The sequence below is a fragment of the Chenopodium quinoa genome, unplaced genomic scaffold, assembly GCF_001683475.1.
Source record: "Chenopodium quinoa cultivar QQ74 unplaced genomic scaffold, ASM168347v1, whole genome shotgun sequence".
Classification (NCBI taxonomy): Eukaryota; Viridiplantae; Streptophyta; class Magnoliopsida; order Caryophyllales; family Amaranthaceae; genus Chenopodium; species Chenopodium quinoa.
The window spans coordinates 429,678-445,490 of NW_018744348.1; the positions used below are offsets into that span (position 1 = coordinate 429,678).

The following is a 15,813-nucleotide window of genomic DNA, read 5'->3' on the forward strand; positions in this document are numbered from 1 at the left end:
ATAAAAAAAAAGTTAGAACATAAGAAAAATAATTTAGAACATAAGTTGAAAAGGTAATTTATAGCAAGGTAAAAAATTAATAACATAAGATCGAAAAAGTAATTTAGAACATAGGAAAAAATTTAGAACATAAGCTGAAAAAATAATTTAGAATATAAGTAGAAAAAATTTAGAATATAGGAAAAACTTCAGAACATAAGCTGAAAAAATGATTCAAAACATAGGAAAAAATTTAGAATATAAGCTGGAAAAAAAATAATTTTAAACATATGAACAAATTTAGAACATAATCTAAAAAACAATTTAGAACATTGGAAAAAATTTGGAACATAAGTAGAAAAATTTTAGAATATAGAAAAAATTGTAAAACATAAGTAGAAAAAAATTTAGAATATAGGAAAAAGTTTATAACATAAGGTATTCTTACATAAGAAAGGATTCTTAAATAAGGAGGGGTTCTTACCGGATCCCTCCCCTATATATAATTAGATCTACTCCATATATTTATAATGTATTTTATTTTATTTTTTTGTTTTGTTATTATTATTATGTTGCATTGGTTAGAAGTCTTGTGTTCAAGGATTGAAACCCTTGAGGGTCAACTTGATCAAAGTTACAAACTAGGCTGGCTGCCTGACTCGTTAGAAGTAGGTGGCGGGGAAGGTAAGCAGTCGGCTCCACCTCTAAAGTGTCTCTGGTGAGAGATAATAATTAAACCAATAATCGGTATATAGAAGTTAGGAAAATCTTCTCTCAAAACCATCTTTGTATTTTATATGGTAAATAGTCTAACCACCAAAGATATTTGCAAATCTTAATATATGCTAATGTTTTTTGTGGGTATATAGTTGGTATGGTGGGAGTTGATGCGGGTGCTGAAGTAGGTGTTTGCGGAGGGTGGACAGCCTAAAATTATACTGTTAAATATTTTCAGTTTGACTCATTTCCAAAGTTGACTGAAATTACTTTTTTTTTTTTTTTTTAGTATCAATTTGAAAAGGCTTTGTGTATATGATGAACAATTTTACTTAAATCACTTTGTAGGTGGAACTTGAAAATTGTGAACTAAGTTTATAAACGATTTAAGACCAAAGAGCTAGACTACACAAAATTGAGTACTTGAATGACATTTTATTTTCCCAGAACTTCGAAGTCCTGCTAATTGCTTATAACAAAAAACTTGTCCAATAACGTTTGCCTAGGAGACCTATTAACAATGGCAAATTACAATGATCTCTCAGCTCTGGACCTGAGAGCATGTCGTCGTACCATACTCCAGGAATCATCCACCCCGGTGGCTTGTTTACTATACCCTAGTGGCCTCGTGCAACTTTACATTCGAGTAATAGATGTGTAATGCATGATCCTATAAATTACATGGTTCACTGGCACACAATTAATTCACAGATTTCATACTCTATACATATCCACCTCTGGGAATCTATTGCATAAACTCTCATACGCCAAAAGAGCTCACGTCTCATGCACTGGAAGTTCTCGTGAGCCTTGCGGTAAGCAAGGCATAGGCTATCATAGACATGTACAGACCTCAACCTGCAGAGAATTTCTTTTATGCACAACACTACTCATTCTTGTGACAATTCCCATTGAACACCACTGACAAACCTAAGATAAGAATTAGAACTCATCGAGCTACACTAGCTCGGGTTCTTTAGCTGACCGTTTACAGGCTTTTTTAAATCTTTGTATTGAATTAATACAGGTAGTTATCGAGAATCTTACAATATGCTTTCAGCATGTATTTGTATACAATTGCTACGGGTATAGCCTTCAGTTTCTGACACTTTCGTATCTTATAAATATACAACAATACAGAGATATCATAACAGAAGACCATACAAAATTTTGATAATGAACATAAGGGATGATAATTGAAGAGAAAATAATTATCAATTAATCAAGGGCCTTCCAACATCTGAATTACTTTTACTATCGCCAAGACCTTTCAATTCCTTGGGTAAAGGGAGGTTCAACTCTGAACAAACCAGCTGAATAATCTCTCCGGTGACACCACCAAATGACATTTTATTTAGGGTAATGGCTATTGAGAATCTGTTTTTTATGTCACAGAAACCAGTTGACCCACCCATTCCCGAGTGACCAAAACCAATAATGGATCCATCAGCGGAGTTTATCCGCTTAAATCCTAACCCAAAATCTCCATTAGGCAAAGCAAAATTCTCATATTCTCCTATACCCATGAAGGCATCATGAATGCTGGGGTTACTGAAAAGTTTCGCAGTTGTCATATCATGATCATAGCCATTCACATCACTACCCAGTATGTTTTGATCAACATGACCACCATTGCCATTACTATTGCCATTGCTATTGCTATTGCTATTGCTATTGCTACTGCTGCTAGCCTCATCACTTGGAACCCTATCATAACTAGGATCCTTGACAGCCTTCGCACCTTTTTCATAATTGAATTTTTCGGACATCATGGTTCTGCATAGAGAAACCAGATTTAGGCGCTTCTTACTAGTGTTGTTTTCTTTCTTTCGAAGTTTTTCAGATGAAAACTTTGGAATATGAACGTGGCTGCCAAGGGGTGGTGAGGAAGAGGGAAGCTTAGGAACCGTTCCACAATCGGCCAATGAGGCATAATATCGCGCAAGAGCGCGAGCAGAGCAGTGCCCGTTAGCAGCAGGTATGATAGCACGGCGGACAAAAAGAGAATTGAAGAGGGGTGGGAGTGCAGTGGCAACCTGAGCAATCTGACTTGGTTGGAAAGAGGAGGGCAGGTCAGTACGAGCTTCCACGGCAGAGAGTTTCTTGAGATCATCAGTGTCCAATGTTAGTGCTGCTAGTCGATCTTCGACTCCTGAATTAAAAAATATGTGAAACAGAAGAAATGAAAATACAAAGAACCAAAGGGAAGGAGGGAAAAAAATAGCATTAATGGATTGATTCTCTTTTTCTCATTCATAAATCAAATACATTCAATCTAATTTCAGTTTTAATTAGAAACTATGCCCAGAAAAAACTTTAAAAGAAGCACAAGAATGCTAAATCACCTGGGGGAATCCCAATATACAGCTCGCCCTCAATACTTAGTGGACGAATGAATGCTTCTTCAAGAATCTCTTGGAATTTCTTCCCTGATGCACGCTGTAAAATGCAAAAACACAATGTAAAATAATAGCAGGTATATCAAAAATGATTAATTCTGAGTGTAGAATCCAAAATGGAGTCACCAGTCAGGCAGAGAGAATAGCTAACTTGGGAGTCAGGATCACTGATACCCCATTAAAATAAAATAAAAAAAACTTGATCCAATATAAACAGAATCAAGGCAATATCGCAAATTAGAACAAGAATATGGACTATTCAGATCAGGTAGATCTGGCTCATATTAAGTTCGGGTGATGAGTCAGATTACATTAAATTAGGTTTAGTTCAGTTTAATTTGGGTGGAAACCTATTCAGCCCCATAGATAAATTACTTGTATTTACAAAATCCATCAATGATAATCGTATCAACTTTCAGATTCAACGTGTAGAAAAATGTACAGATAAAGATAAAATGAATTTTGAGATGGAGCCAATTGTTTATATCTAATGCCAGCGTGCCAAAAAAAAAAAAAAAAAAAAAAAAAAAAAAAAAAAAAAAAAAAAAGGCATAGTAGCATATGAGAAGTATTGTAGTAAAAGACAAGATTAAAACCTCAGAAATTCCACCACAGAGCCAACCAAATGAGAGATAATGGTACAGCTGTAGCTGACCAGGTTCACTCTCAGGAGTAGACTGAGAAATTTGTTGCAAGCAATCATTCCAATCAGATACTGATAAAGGATTATCTTTCATGATGTTGGCCAATGCATTGTGAAGACCAGATGTATGATTAAGAACGTGATGAACCTGCAGAGACAAGGCATGTAATGTAACACAATAGAAGGCAGCAGAAAGGAAACAAACTAAAGCAAAGATCGATGTCTGTGTGCATGTAAGAATAATACCTTTATCACATCCTTATTATTTGATGCAAATTCAGGCCATATAGAGGCAATATTTTCATCATATCTTAGTTTTCTGCAGGATAAGAAGCAAAAAGAATTATCCAACAGAAAATTTCAGACTTTTATATCCTCCCCACTGCAAACCAACATAATCATATTCCTAGATTTTTAAAGGTGTACATTCTGCTTTGTACTTGAAGACCCTCTTTATAAAGTACATCTTGATTACACTTAGTAGCTTCACAGTCTATGAAAAACACAAAGCTTAGTTGCTTCCAGGGATCTGATACAAATGTCTAGCTGCAGGAATGCAGGATACTATTTTTTTAAGAAAAAAGGAAGACAGACAGATATTAAAATTTACACACGACTAGGTTAATTCCCGTGTCATGCACAGTAATTTTCAATAACCATTATTAAACTATCATTATTATAATTGATTTTATAAACATAAAAAACTAATAATATAATTGACAAATTTTGATCAAATTACTGAATTACAAAAGATATGTTAAATATAAAATGATGTAAAAAATAATCAAAATTACGTTGAGAAAGTTTTTTTTATAGCTATATAAAAATTTATGTTAAAGATATATCAAAATTTTTTTTATTTTTTGTAATTATATTGTATAATATTAGGGAATTATTTTTGTATAAATTTTATTTCTTTAATATAATTTCAAAAAAAAAAAAAACACTAAGGACACACCTGGAGATGACACGTGTCATTACTGGTGTGTCTTTTAGTATATAGTTATTGATAGCACCACTTGCCAACAGGTTATAGCTTCAGAAGCTCAAAGCCAGAGAAGCAAAATTAGCACAATTGCACGACATTAGTAAATCATACCCGTTATCGACTAACCAATGTAGCAGTCCTGCAGTGATACCCTTTGTCACTGAAAAGACAGGAAACAATGAATCAAGCTGAACTGGACGGGGATCATACTTTCCAAGTGCTCCAGCAGCAGTGTCAATGATGACTTCCCCATCTTTGTAGGCACAGACCTAATTGACATTGCAGAAAACTTGTCATGATAAGTACATGCTGTCATAAGAACCCTTCAAATGCCTTAAATTGTTGTGACCAGTTTGCTGTAATTGGCAGTGGTTGTAAACAAAAAATTCTCATTTCAACATCAGCAACAAATATTTTTTAAAGCAGAATTATACTCCTTCCATCCCCATTTAGTTGTCATATTTAGGGAATGAGAATATAATAAGGGAACATTGCTATGCTTCCCACCTTCTAGATGATTATTTTTTACCAATAAAAATTGAGTTTAGTGGCACATCAAATGCTTTTGTGGTTTATTATAGGAAACTTGACAGCTATTTTGAAAAACCACATACTAGAAATGTTGACTACTATAATGAGAGGGAAAACTTTCATCTGCAATTCTGCATAGGCTAAATTCCAATAAAAAATCTCTGTGGTTCGGTGGTTCCACAAGTAATACTCAGTGTTTCAAGTCCTAGGTAATGAGTCTTCATTAAAAAGCTTCTGCTTTTCCTCATGGAATTTTATATACACTCACACCCACTTCTTTGGATGAAAATGAGTAATAATAAAAATAAAGAATAAGTGTTTTCTAAAGAAGATCCATTACCTGGACATTCACAAGGGACATTCCGTGTAAAACTATAAATGTACTTTGCCATTCCCTAATTCATTACTTTAAAGAGTTAAAACAGTTGAGCCATATAACAATATAGCAAGATGGAACTAAGAAACTTATATCAAAACAAAAGGGATGCTTCAATTATGATAATTTTGTATCCAAGACTCTAAGAACACGCAAACTTAAAAGCATCCTCAAAGATTCAAGGAAAAATTTTCACAAATATAATAAGAAAGCAAGAAGCACCTAAATTTGACACAACTGATAAAGTGATAATTAATGTGCTTTAAACTGATAAGTACATTACGAGTTAGTGGCTTGATAATAAGCTAGTTAGTTAGAGGAAGAGCTCAATAAATAGCTACAATTAGAAAGAGGGGGAGTCAAGTTATATTTTTGTGGAAAGTAATTAGTATTATGCACCCTAGGAGAGGCCCATTCCTCTCGAAAGATTGGCTATGCTGTAATTGGTGATTCACCTTGGTTAGCATTGATACAATCATATCTTGCTTGTTCTTTCCTAGTCTACCTTCCTCTCTTTATCACTCCTTTCTGTCCTTCACCTCTCTGTTTTGGTCACTAATATGTGCTAGTCCATAGCATAATGCTATTTTCACTGTAAGACACTAGTACATGCCCAAAGAATGGAAGACATGTCACTACAACACTACATGTCTACAACTAATATAATAAGTTGAGCTAGTTCAAGCAACTTCTCGGCTAAATCTAGAGATCTAATATAGCTCTAAATCACTAGCGATAAGATCCAATACCATTTAAGAGTTGAAAATAGGCACTTGATAGATTGTGTGTGAACAATTTGTATATTAAGAATGGAAATAGAAGATTATGACACTAGCAAGTAGCAACCTCTCTTTTTCAGAACCACCACCCAGAACATATAATGGACGCATGCAAACATGTATATCAAATGTCAACAGACCTGTAACTATCTTGTTCAAATTCCATTGAACTTTTGAATAATGAACTTTTGAATAAAAAAACAGCAATTAAACAGTTCAACTAAAAGCTCTAGCTTAGGACAGTAAAATTTAATGTTGTGAAGGCTGAGTAGATATTTCAATAAATAAAAAATAGAGACACTCCAACCTTCAAATTTCTAAATCCTAAAAGACGCCCTTCCCAACCCATTAGGATTTAATGAGAAAAAGATGAAAGGAGAAGACAAACAAAATACAGATGAAAGATGTGAAAAAGCAGAATAAAACAACTAGTAATTTACTAAGTAAAGATACATATATCTTATTTACTTGTGAGCATGCTTCATCTGGTAAGCAAAGTGAAAAATACATTAAAAAAAACACAAAAAACTTAAGACAAGTCATCTTTTAGATTCAGTACTATAAGGAACATGAAAAGAGTCATGACTCAAAAAAAAAACTTGTACAAGTATAATATACATATATAACATACCTGAATACCAAGTATCTTTCCAGCATTTCCCAGATCAATCAAGAGCTTCCGCAGCTTGCCTTCCACATCTGAATGCACAGGAGTATCACAGAGCCATTGCGTATTTGTTGCAGGCCCCATATTAATGATTCTGACAGGTAATCAATCTACGTCAGACAAGGCATGAGTTGAATTTAAAACATCCACATTTGATAGAAAATTAACACACCCGCCCAAAACAGACTCAGCAAATGGTCTCATGATATCAAAGTAGACTATGCGGACTTCCATTGTAGCAGAAAGACCTAATTCAAAGTCAGACGTTTAATTAATATCAAGCCATGTATAATAACCTCAAAAGTCAAGACATTGTTAAAGGAAGGTGAATTAAAAAAAGATTATCTAAAAAAGCATTAACGCCCTAACCTCTCAAAAGATTTAGCACCCGTGCAAAAATCACTATATCCCCAGGAAAGGCATCAACCTAAAAGCAACCATTACAATGTTTACAAACATATATTACAGGACAAAAAGAGTAGCAATCGTAGCATCATTCATTGAAACCAAGTGTACTTACAGGACTAAATCGTTTAGCTTCTTTGTCATCAAGCTTCATTTTTTCTTGTAAGGCCTTCATTTTTTTTGCTCTTTCTTCTGAGAAATTCTTTAACGTTTCCTGGACAGAGAACAATGAAATTAGTATAGATTAGTTTAAAAATCAACGGTGACCTTGAAACCAAACTGGGCACTCACAGCAGCTTCACTTGCGGGAGTTGAGTTACGAAAGAATATTGTTGTCACTTCCATTGCCTGCTCAGGTAAGTCCATGCAGTGGCGGAGCCACATTAGAACAAGGGGGGACAGTTGTCCCCCCATTTTCGGAAAAAAAGTTTTTTTTAAAAAAAAAAAAAAAAATCAAGAAAATACAGTAAAAGGCTATAAATAACATATACTTACAGTAGATATCACAATATTGAATATGGTTTGGTGGTTGAGTCCTTAGTAAGGCTGTGTTTTGGTCCTAGGTTCGATTCCCTACTCTACTGTTTTTCAGCTTTTTTGTTTTTTTTTTCCCCTACTTCTTGTTTTTTTTATTACATACTCTAATTTTCAACAACCTTTTTAATTTGATTTTTTATTTCCTATTTCTTGTTTTAGGATTTTTAATGTTATTTCTTATTTCCTACTTCTTGTTTTTAATTATCACTTTAACTAAGTGTGCTTAAACTCAATTTTTTTTTTACATTTCTAATAAATAGATTACTATTAATTAATTGTTTGTAACTGTGTTTTAACGAAATACATATTAATAATATGATTGATTTGAAAAAGTTGAGTTTATTTTTTCGAATGTAACTCAAACCCTGGCCCTTCATATCTACCATCAATTTGTTTTAACGATAATTATTTGACTTTTTATTTATCAATTATGTGATTACATAACAGGATTTACAAATATAAATTTATTCATTTTTGTTGGATAATTTTCTTAATATACAATAAAACTTTTTTACCCCTCTTTTTCCATATAGAAATAATTGGCATATGTGATTTCAAATAAATATTAAACAATTTAGGTTATCAATTTTTTTCTTGAGATTTTTGCCGAAACTTTAACCTCCAAAATTTGTCCCCCCGAATTATAAATCCTGGCTCCGCCACTGAGTCCATGCGCAACTTAAGTCCCATCTCTGAAAATGCAGACAAAAGGGCCACATGATCCCCCTGCCGTTGAAACAAATATTTCGTAAGTCAATCAATATGATCAAATAGAAGTTCTCATATGTATATTACCTTTGAGAACTCAGTAAAGCACATGAGGAAAAAAAAAAAGAATACTAATTCAAAAAAGTAACTATGAAATCAGATTAAATGAAACAGCTGCTACACTAGAAACAAAAAATAACATAGATATTAAGGTTGTAGGCAATCAGGAAGAGCAGAGTGATTGCAGGAATCTGTTGAACTGCAAATCATTTCTACAAAGTATAGAGCTTTTAGGCAGTCCTAAAATTTTAATAAAATTTTGTTTATACCTGATACTACATTAGTAACATTACAGATCTTCAAATAATATTACATTCTGGTCTGCTGAAATACTTACTGGAAAAGTTCTTTCCAGTGTGGATGTCACAGGGTTCACCCATAGAAAAAAGTTCTTTGTCATACGTTAAGGCACTGTTGAACATGTCATTCATTCATTTCCTCCCTATTGACCGCAAAAGTGTTTTGTCAGGCTTACCAAAGAAGCATAACATACGTCAATCCCATTTACACAGACCAAGGTCCAGACTTAAAATACAAACTATTAGGATCTATAATCTTTGTATAATATAAGGAAGAAAGCATTCTTCAAAAAGCACCAATCATTAGTCAACATAGTACTCATTTAAATCAAATGACCTCTGGATTGCAAACAGATTTGGCCTCCTATTGAAGCCTGAAGCTTAGTACCCCACAAACTTTATTGCTAAAAGCACGCTTTACCATCATTTGATTTACATAAGGAAAATCCCCTAAAAAAACACAAAGAGCTCCAACTAACCTCCGCAGCTGCTAGGAGCATTTTTGCAAGAGCTTGTTTTGTGGTTTCAGGAAGTGATTTAGTGAGGCCAAAGTCGAGCAAAATTGGACGATGTGGATACTCTTTACTCACAAGAAAGTTTCCTAGTTTAACATAAAAACAAAACATTTAATTAGAAAGATATAAATGGATTTTACTAGTAATACAAGCTGTGAGCATATATAGTGGCAAAGAATATTACAGGGCAATGACAAGCAGCAAGGATGGACAGTAACAGAGATATCTCACATACCAGGATGAGGATCGCCATTGAAAAATCCATCAACATAGATTTGGTGAGCATATGCACGTGTAATTTCTTCCACAAGTTTTTTTTCTATCAACACCCAATGCTTGCAGAGCTTCAACATCACTTAGACGAACCCCGTCCATATACTCCAAAATTATCACTTTCTCAGTTGACTGTCAGTGGTAAAAATGCAGAAATCAAACAGGGAAAGAGTCATTGTTTTAGTGAACTCTTTAAGGAGAAAACACGGTAAGGCCTGAATATGATCGTAAATAAATTTCTCAGATAAGTCTTGGAGGTATCTCACTTAAGATCCTATTGGATCTAAAGCTGAGTTGATGTGCTCATTCTTATATTTTGTAGTTCATTTTTGGAGACAAATATATTTTCAGGATGAGTTCTCTTGTTTTTACCAAATTTGAAGGAAATAAAACCTACACTCTGGCATATTATCCTCTGTCACGGCTAAATATTTCAGCGTCTAATATACTATTCAATTAAGATCTTTCAAGAGAGTAATACCTGTATAACTTCTGGAATCAAAACTTCAATGCTATTGGTGCCCCTAGAATCCTTGTTTGTTTTGTCACAGCCAAGATTACTGGCCACCTTTCTAGTATTCTCTACAAATGTGAAGAAACTTAGTGAAAAACATGCCTAGAATTAAAAGAAAACTAACTTAAGCAACAAAACTGATGATTGAAGAAAAGTTGTAGCACTAATTTAGTGAAAAACATGCCTAGAATCAAAATGAAATAAAAACTGATGATTGAAGAAAAGTTGTAGCACTTAATAATAATTAATAGCTACAAGAAAATAAGTACCAGCCTCAATGTTAAGATCAAGTTCTTTTGGTGCTTCTCTGCACCATTCATCTATCATGGGGTTGAAATTGTAAACAGGTTCAGCCCATGCTATCCACTCAACAATTGCCTTCGCATTCTTCAAGTCCTATAAAAGAACAAATATTACACCAAAGTCAGTGATAGTTTACAGGTTGTGGCTCTTTTATTTTGATTATGTTTTAGTTTTTCTTTCTAACGCAAAAGTCAGATAGGAAGGAAAAGGCAGTAAGAACCTCTAATATAACTTGCTTGATACCCTCATGCTGAACTTTGACTACCACTTCCTGTCCATTTTGCAGTGTAGCACGATGAACCTGTGCTATCTGCACAAAAAACAAAAACTAAGTCACAAATAATTTTAACATGCTAAAAGCATTGAGCATGCTCCTTCATTTAAACATAGAGACAAAATATATAAAGGATGTTTTCGTATATATATAATAAACTAAAGTTAATTTTAAAAAATTCCATAACTGTCACAGGCCATCCTATTATAGATCAGGATACAACCTTGGCATAGTCTAACGAGATTTTCATAAAGAGTAAATAAACACAATACATGTCAAACACTGCTTGATGAAGTTCAAGATATGGTAACACAAGACATAAAAGAATGTCACCTGAGTATCTCTTCACATTCAAATAATCATACTAAACAGTGAAACCATTTCCCATCCTTGACAAGCCCTCCCCATAGGAAATATATAAATAAAGAAAAAACAAAAAAACAACTACCAATAATGAAGTATATTTGATTTGATAGGAAACCAAGTTAATTGTTTAGCCGAGTTCATTTTTTAATCATTGGGAAAAAGGGGGGGGGGGGGGGGGGGAGGAAACGGTGGGTCCTGATGCATGTACAAGCAACACTCTGAGATATAACAACTTATTCTATATTTCTATCTTCAGAGTTAGGCTGGCATACAAAAAAAACAACCAGACCAGTAATAATATAAATCTTACTGATGCTGTAGCCAGAGGTACTTCTACGAACTTCAAAAACAACTCCTCCACAGGTTTTCCCATCTCCTTCTCAATGGTATGACAGACCTGTTTGGGAAGAAAAAAAAAATACATTTTAAGAAAATAATTAAAAGAAAAAGGAGAAGTCAATCCAATGGTACATGTATATCTTTGAAACATCTTGTACATGATTAATTTGCTATTTCACAGATGAAAACAACAACACTTACGCAATATATAGTTGATATTGCCCCCGTGTCCAGAAATGTTTCATGTTTTGAAGTATTAGATTTAATATCAAAATTGACAAAGGTAAACAATATATATGTGATTCTTTGAAAGTGATTGGCTCTAGTGTAACTGTTTGTTCAAATTGGTAAAGCATGATCAAATCAGATTGTAGCTGACGGCTTGACTTATTAACTTCATCTTTGAATCTTTTCAATACATTTTACCCCTGGTTTGTTTCATAAAGCACTTTAAGCAGAAAGAAAACATATATTATAGTAGGTTGTAAAAAATGAGAGGCTTGAGAGAAAACAGAACTATCAGAAAACACACACACACACACACACAAATTAAAAAGTTCAAAGTAAAGTCCTAAGGTCAATACTCGATTGATATTGGATACATAAGCTTCAAGCTAAAGACATTAATATATTGATTAGCTGCTCAAAATGTGATATACCTTAAAGTCATATATCACTCCATTTCCAAAACGAGTAAGTCATTAAACAGGCCCCAAATCCATTCCCATTCAGTGATAACAATTCTTAAACTTTTCACTTGGTGGAGTTCTTTAGTTATTTCCAATAAATACTCACAAAAGAAGCAGCAATATATGATTAACCAAAACTATACAAAATGACAGATTATATTAAAAGAAAAAAATCTTCTGGACTTCCATGTGAAGAAGTGATGGTTACTTCACATCCTAAGTAGTTTTTAATTAAGAGTGCAAAAACAGTGTTAAAAGACCTCTCAAAGGCTGAACCTAGCATATCATGAACTTATACATCAAAAGCAGTATCAGCCAGCCCCACACATAATAATACTTGGACTCCAGTCATGGAGAATAGAATGACCAAGCTTAGACAAATAACCTGCAACACAATTAGCCCCACGGAAGTTGTCAGAGCTATACATAATTTAAAAATCTTGAAGGAGGTAGTTGATATCTTGAATGAGCATATGGATGTTCCATGGGACTGAGTAATAACCAAGGAGGATAGGATTGGGAATTAATTGTCGTCTTCATTACAAAGGTATAGATATGTGAAATAGAGATTTAGGAAAGAGACTGGATCATACTGGAAAAAGTACCCTATTATCCAGGCCACATATATTGAATATAAAGGCTAAGGACTAAGAAGAGAAAGGCAGATAATTATGCAAAGAGCAACTGACGATTAACCTGGATTCTCTAAAAGTTAAAAACGAGCATCATCCACAAGAATTTGAAGATGTACATATTGGACCTCTCAAAGATGAACTTCCAAAGGTAGTCTTTGATACACATTACAAACTGAGCAATAATTGATGATAACTCACTCTCTTTCTATCTTTCTACAGGTATTTGTCGCTCAAGCAAATTCCTAAAACAATCTCAAGCTAGCCATGTCTACCCATAACTAAAACCCAACAGGAAATCCAATATACTTAAGCTAACAGCTACTCGTTGAATCTGGAAATTAACATATGACATGCAAGGATCGCATGCAACAGCTACTCATATATAAAGTACATCCAATAACCCAAAGCCACTAATACTTTCACCTATTCAGGTTAATTTGCAAAAGCAGTTGAAAAATAACCTCGTCTAAGGGTCGAGGAGGAAGGGAATCCTGTAGCTGTTGGAGATTCCGTATATAGGCCTCAGGAAGAACATCAGCTCGTGTGGACAAATATTGCCCAAGTTTTACCCACAAACCCTCCATTTGTATCATGAAGTTGAGAATACGCCTAGCATTGCGCTCATGAGCCTTTTTCCATACAGCAGCCTTTTTAGTTTTGTTTTTAATCCATTTACTTCTCTTCTGTAAAGCCTGTGAGCACATAATTCCTTAATAAAGCTTTCAGCACATTATTTGAAATAAATAATAAGAGGAAAAGGAAATGAAATCAGGAATATATGTTGAAAGGCTTACCTTATAGTCCAGGTAGATTATTAAGGCCAAGGTAAAAACTTTGATACGCCTCTTATAAATGTTCCCCCACCCCATCAGACGAGCAAGATACTTCTTGATCTTCTCAATAAGAAAAAGGAAAAGTTAATATGCAAAACTACACTTGAAAGGAAAATAATACAATTAGCCAAAACATATCGACAAACACAACAAAGAAAAGGTAGACATATACACATGAGAATACATTGAACAATTTCTGGTGTGATAATACTCAAACATACATGTGACAGATATATAGATTCACACACAAGGATGCATAAAACTTCTGGTTGTGAGCATCTAAAACAAACAACTCATCAGAATACTCCCGCAGTCCCGCCATATATCCTTAATCAAGTTACATTGAACAAGGATCCTTTGGTTTTTATCCTTCACACACTTTTACCATACAAAGGTTCTTGGTCTATCACTTGTCTCCTCCTAGCTTACTATATATCATTTTTCACCATCCCTAGAATCTAGTTTATCGTAAACATTCATATAAGCCCTCAAATCAGCCTCTCGAGTAACTTCTTTTGCCTCACCTTTAGCATCCTTATACTTTGCAATAGTTTCTCCATTTCTGCATTCTCCCAAGGCCAAGAAGCATTGTCATTTGTACTTAATTGCAGCTTTTACATCCTCATTCCACCAAAATGTGTCCTTGTGCACTCCCCAGAACTTGATGTCCAGCATTAATGTCACATCAGAATTATAGGGATTAGAGTGACAGACATATGGACCAACCTAAATGACCGCAAAGCTATAATGTGCAACCTCTCCACTTTCTTGACAAATCAACACTTACAAGTGAAAATTCTACAAATCCGCTTTCGCAGACCCTCTTTTCTTTTTTGTATGCCAATTCCCTAAGGTACAATTCCCTAAGGTACAATCCTCTATCCTAAAATTCTCTATCCTACATATATCCTAACACAAATAGTGATCCATAGAACTAGCACACAAGCTAGGAGAATTCTGTAACGACCTAGCAAATGATCACAACGACTATCCAGCACGAACACACCCGCCGTGCACGGCAACACACACCAATGCCTAAATGAAGACCAAATACATCTCAATTTCACTTCCTTTATCAAACACCCATTTAATAATTTTGCAATTCTCAAAGTAAACACCTTTTTTTCCTCACTCAAAAACTCCAACAACCAACTTAGCATCAACATTGCAAATTTTTACAGTCTTACCAACACTAACTTACTAAAACCCAACTGTCTAGCTCTCAAGTAACATAATTTAACAATCCACAAGTACGCAAATTCGCTTTCAATGCACAAAAATTACTCAAATTCAGCCCAATTCATCACAAAACCATTCATATTACATAATTCAACATTGATAAACTTCATGCATTATTAAAAATAAAAATTGCAAAAAAAACTCAAATGACAATTACTCAATTATGATTAAAATAACATCAAATTTCATAACCAAAAATAGCAAAATTTAAGTGATTGAAATTAATACATGAAATAAAAACGCGATCGCCAAATTGAACAACAACATGATCAAATGAAAGGGTGAAAAACTTACCTAGAAAAAAGGGGGAGAAAATAAATGGAAACAGAGGAGAGAGAAATTGAGGCGAGAAAATAGAGGATTAGTTCTTGCCTTGTATACTACTCGTATGTACTAGTGGTCCGATTTAGTATTTCTTTAGTGTAAAAGATACTTGGGATAAAATAGAAACGTCAAAAACTGACCCGACATATGTAAAAAAAATCTAGTGTCATTTAAATTTTGACTTGTATGATTACAATAATTTAATACTTTTTCTTCCTTTAGCCGTCTTTTATTAATTATTTGTAAGAAAAAACATATTCATGTGAAATCTAGTTAAAATTGTCTTAATTAGTACAATCATAATACACAATGGTTAAAACTCTGCATTAACAAGCGTGATAAATGAAACAGGTTAAGTAAAAAAAATAGAGGAAATATAATTTAACTTTTTAACTCAACTTGATATTACAAAATCCTAATT

At 33.8% G+C, this 15,813-nt stretch overlaps 1 pseudogene; it reads right to left on the minus strand.

Moving 5' to 3' along the window:
- Positions 1-1,586: 1,586 nt before the first annotated feature.
- On the minus strand, positions 1,587-15,473 carry LOC110696288 (annotated as a pseudogene).
- Positions 15,474-15,813: the final 340 nt, after the last annotated feature.